Consider the following 5,448-nt stretch of genomic DNA (forward strand, 5'->3'; position numbering starts at 1 on the left):
CGGTTTTGGGCCTATGTACCGTCTCATACTTGCCAACCCTACTGATTTAGGCAGTAGGCGGGCTACTGCTTTTTAAGCAGTCCTACCGCCTACAGATTTGGGTGACAGATCCTACTGCTTTTTACACTGGTAGGTAATGTATGTGACTCTAAGGCAATTCATCCGTCTGTGCGGTGGGTGGATAAGTGATACATTTGAGTGATGGGCTCACATCAATCCACTGACCTGACAGCTACATGACTCTGCCCTGCACTCTTGCAGGGACAGACCTTAGGTGAACCACCAGTGAAGGTAAGTGGCAGAGCATACCACCATCACACAGCATCTGCCTATCAGACAGGCAGAGGAGGGTATCAGTCTCCATGTTGTTCAATGTTCCACCTCCACTACAGTAATAAATATGTACTACCCGGGCTGATGCTACAGAGGAGCGGAAAACGTTGCCTACCAGCTCTGTGTGATTACCTTCTGTGAAGGTGGGTAATTAAATTTAGGGTTAACTTAACATTCACAATTATACATTGTAAACATTTCAACATCTCTCCATGTTGTGCTGTTTGATGGGTTGTGCATTTTAGAATGCTCCAGTGTCGCCAACAATGTATGGTTTGTAATTTCCTGTGATGTCATTGTTATGCTAAGTACTATTTTTGAAACTTAAAAAATCCTACATCTTAGACTTTTTGGTCACAGAATGTTGGCAAGTATGCCGCCTGCCCATGAGGGGCATGCAAGGCTTCATGGGGCGGGCCCACACTGAGGAAGCACCAGCAGCTCCTTCAACGCGCTGTGCGTGTTAACTGTTTAAATATCATATTTATACAGTTAACACGCGTGTCATGTTAAATATGACGGTTGCTTGTTCGCTCCCTCTAATTAAATCCTCCTCCCCTAAAACTCGATGCCCGCCCTGCCTGCATTGCAACTCGCAGGGTGTCAGACAGGACATGGGGGCAGAGGGGGGGCACTTCAGAGCTGTGCACAATCTTTTGCTTAGACCATGGTGTGTGAACGAGCAGCGCAGGTTTGTGTGCTGAGAAACCGTGCCACACAAAACCCCACCCCACGCCCCGCTCAATGCCATCAGCAGTTTAAGCAGCTATAAAGGTGCCAGACAGGAAAGCCGGGGAAGTGTTACAATTTATTGCATGCAAATTAATTAACAAGTGGGACGAATTAAGGGGCTTGCTAGCTTTTCCTGAATTCGAAACATTGACAAAACAGGCAGCGTTGCATCGCTGTGGCACCCCTGCACAAAAAAACACTTGCTTGGGGCCACTTTGACTTGACTTATCTTATTTAGTAGGCTGAGTAAGTGTGAGGTCGAGTCGGCAGAGTCACACTTCTCTCACGCTGTCAGTAGTCAGGAGCACGCGCCGCTGCCTGGCTAGTGGCTTCTGAAGCTGAGGCTGCGCACTCGCAGGGGCACGTGCAGTAGGCCGGCCTGGGCACGTGTCGCTCCAAATGCGCAGGCGCGGGGGGATAGGGAGGGGGAACGCATGAGTGAGCTGCGCAGCAGGCAGCAAAGTTAAGAATCTTGTTTGCCATTACCAATACCCGGGCTGCAGCGCTGCTGCTGACTGTCTGAACTGTGTGAAAACGTCAGATTCTGAAGCTTGCACGCATCACTGCACAGGTACACGCTACAGACACACTTACAGGTGCAGCAGAGAGACACACAAACTGGGAGAAACTGGGGGGATAAATGCCATTGTATTCCCCCACTTAAAATTGTGGGGGGATTTGTCCCCCCTATGCGCCCCATGTCCTACGCCCATGCTTGACATACCCTGTGCTTGCACGCATATTGTGTCGAGATGATTCATGAAGAATTCCTTGCAACCATTCTAAAATTTGCGTCTATCGAAAATGGAACGCGGAAATACCCTCTGACTTAGAAAAAGTGGAACATCTCTGGACACTTTTACATAGGTGGTGAAAAATAACAAAAAAGCACTTTCACATTTTTTCACAAAAAGTGGCATCTGACAGGGGAGGGGGGCAGTGAAACTCTTCTAGGATTTTTTTATAAACATTATTCGTCGTTGCCGATTGGCCAGAAATAAATAGCGAGTTGCGAGAAAAGTAACCAATGTGTTGCCCCTCTTTTTGTGAACCAGCATGCTCTACCTGCATTTGTAGTTGGGTCCATCAGTTGTATTGCCTGTTCTTTGCCTCTTCTGCAGCCACGCCCATTTTGATAATGTGTATTGGTTGTTACTGGAGGCACAGACCCAACTCCAACCCATTAAGTTACAGGCACGTGTCTGTGCAGATTGCCCACATGGCTTAATCTGTGCACATCCAGTGCTGGAATCTGAGCATGCATATTTTGTTTGGGAATCGGGTACATTTTGCGCATGTAAGCTATGCATTTTTTAAAGCAAAATGCATTTGCGGTCACAAAAGAGCTTTATTACGAGTCTGGTCCTATGTGACTTTCACACTAGCGTCTGCGCCCTCAGTTAAGTTCCATCAGATTGGGGTGGCTTTTTAACGGTAGGCCCCTCTGATTTAAAATAATATAATTGTGTACTCCAGAAGTCTGGTGGCAGTTGCTAAAAACGAAATAGTCTCTATGTCTGGTATTGACATGGTGGCTAATGAGATCACACAATTATACAGCCATGAGCATTTCATGCTCTTTTATTGTCAGCTCAGTGCACAATGACTCATTCACAAATGGCCTGTTGTATTTTAAGTTTTCTGGGCTGGCTGAACCTACAACAACCATGGGGGCTATCCCGGGAAGCTTTTTCTTTGATCTTCCTGAGAAGGCTGATCACATTCACTAGGGGACATGAACACTTTCTGTGGGTTAGGGGGTCATCTAGGAACCGGAACTTCAAATGTAGCCCTGCTATTACAATGGCCACCTCTCACGAGGAGGCTGAATAAGGGAGTCCTTTTGATGTAGGCAGAAAGAGTAAGTGGGTGGAGTTAGAGAAGACAAAGAGAAAGCTTAATTCCAGAGAGGGGTCTCAGCATCTCAGCATCTTGGATTTGACTAGAGCTCCGAAACTTCCCATCCAGCCCCCGACTTCCTGCAGACAAAGCATTCTGTCATGACATCAGGGGACACATGACATTTATTACAGCAGTCTTAAAAACAGGCTTGCTCTGGACCAATCCAATGTGGCATTTTGCCTATAAAAAAGGGTGCGGGCTCCCCTTAGTTGATTCATCTTTCGGCAGTGCTTGGAAAAGTATTCAGCCAAACCCAATTGGGAGTTCCATCTACTCCAAAATCCTCTGCCAGAGAGTTGAATAATGGGAGCTCTACGGTAGAGTAATGCTCTTCTCCCTAACCATCCCAAGGGCCTATTTGGAATTACAAGATAGCTGGACATGCACTACTGCAACTGAAGAACCGGTACCCAGGACCTTGCTCATTGGAGCTGACGGAACCTTGCACGTTCTCTCTACAGACCTTCTGGGTTGAGAAGTTGAGAAGAAAAGGCCCACCTTGCCCCTTAGACCCAGGACTGTGGGTGCACCCAAAGAACCGACAAAGTGGCCATTGGCTCTTCTTATACGGTTTAATCATCGGTTTAATCATAGGCCCAAACAAATTAAACTGAAGGGCCCACAGGAAAAATGACCCGCCAGCTTTAAAAAAAAACATCACACTGGAAATGGGCCTATTAAGGCAGACAATGTGGGTGTCTTCTTGAAATCCAGAGAACGCTGAACAAAAGATAATCAGAGAGAAGATTGGAAAGGCACATCACATTGCTGGGTGAGAGATAAACGCAGCATTTCCACTGAAACTGCCTCCCATCAGAATTTGGTGCACTATGACAACTCAGACCCACTTTTCAACATTAAAACGAACAGCAGATAATTTGAAAATGTTTTTTTATTAATGACTGAAAGAAACATCCCTGTAGTGTCAGCTGCCATTTTTAAAAAACAATGGTGTGTGAAAACAAGAAGTCCACCAATGCAAAAGCAATGTGAACTATGATTAGTAAAATTAACAGTATTTTGAAGAATAAAGGCTGATGTTAGGAAATGCAAAATGCTTCCCCCACTGCAAGTCTGTTGGCCTCTGGATCTGGAAGGGAATTCTTTTGAAGCTCTTGAATCCAAGCTATTTACAACTACAATAAAGTGTGGCCTGTGGAATGTAGGAAGGAGCTGTGTAAACAGGGGCTGCAATCAAGGGAAGATGAGCTCTGAAAAAAATACAAGAATATAGAAGGTTTTCAGATCGAATTGGTGGTCAACTTCAGATAACAGGACAGTATGCCAGATATCAGGTGGGCCTCATGATATCACATGGCCCGCCCAGCCCATTATCTGCAGTGGGAGATCTCTATGTAGCCAATGCATACCAATTATTTATGACCTGCAGCCCACCAACTTCAAACAACAATGAGGCTAAGGGCTTTTACCCTGGCATTAAAAAAAAAATGAAACAGTCCAGAAGAGCTAGGATTTGCATACATATGAAGATTTCCCATTAGTTTAAATGGACTATATAATAACTGGTGCATTTTCTCACCAACCACGAGTTACAATGCATCCATTTATGTGTCATTTTCAAGATAATTTCAAGGTGGTTTTGTTAAAATAAAATGTATTCACATGCGACTTAGGGAATTATAATAGCAAGCTAAAATGTGTGTCTGGCTGCTCTGAAAATGTCTCAAATTTAAGAATTGGCGAGCTAGTGGAGGATAAAACTACATTTATGGAAAGAGAATTGCATTTTTATAACTAATATGCTTTTTGTATGAATGGCAAAAAACTGCCGCACTCCCGTGCAACATGGTGTGAACCCGGCTGCCATTTTATTAAATCCCCCAGGAGTAGCTGAAGCGGTGTATTACCAACAGAAAGAAAAAAAAGATTATTAAGGCAGACTAGAAAAGCAGAGGCTGTGATTCTTCACTGGAGCCAGAGAGAGAAGTGTTGTGGGATCCAATTGAATGAAGTGCTGACTAGAATCCTGTTTTTTCCCTACAAGCGAAGCTGTTCAGTCCATGAGTGCAAGCTGAGAGATTTCCAAAAGTAAGAAGATTGCCCAACAAAGGGTCAGCAGGGTGATCTATTTATTTAACCCATTCGCATTCATTGGTAGGCTCTTTTCCATGTTCCATTAGTGGGTGGAGGGCACACTGGATCATTAGCCTATTTGACTGAATCTAAATTTAATTAATTCCCATGTAGTAAAACACCCTGGGGTGATTTTTGTTAACATTCAAAATGAACAAAGGTCATTCCCAGTGTACACTGAAAACTATAGCCTTTAATTGAATTGGGTAATCCTATTTGTCCTGGTGACCCCGATTCTTTTAAGGAAGAGGAGTGTCCTTGACTCTAAACTAGAAAAATCCTAAACTGCCAACTTCCCCAAAACAGGCCGTTGAGTGGAGGGGGGGTCTGAAAATCCAAAATGCCTAATCATCCCCATTTTTCAGTCCAACTTTCCCAACACAGGCC

This window comes from Ambystoma mexicanum, chromosome 6q, assembly GCF_040938575.1.
Source record: "Ambystoma mexicanum isolate Mex_15411 chromosome 6q, UKY_AmexF1_1, whole genome shotgun sequence".
Lineage (NCBI taxonomy): Eukaryota > Metazoa > Chordata > Amphibia > Caudata > Ambystomatidae > Ambystoma > Ambystoma mexicanum.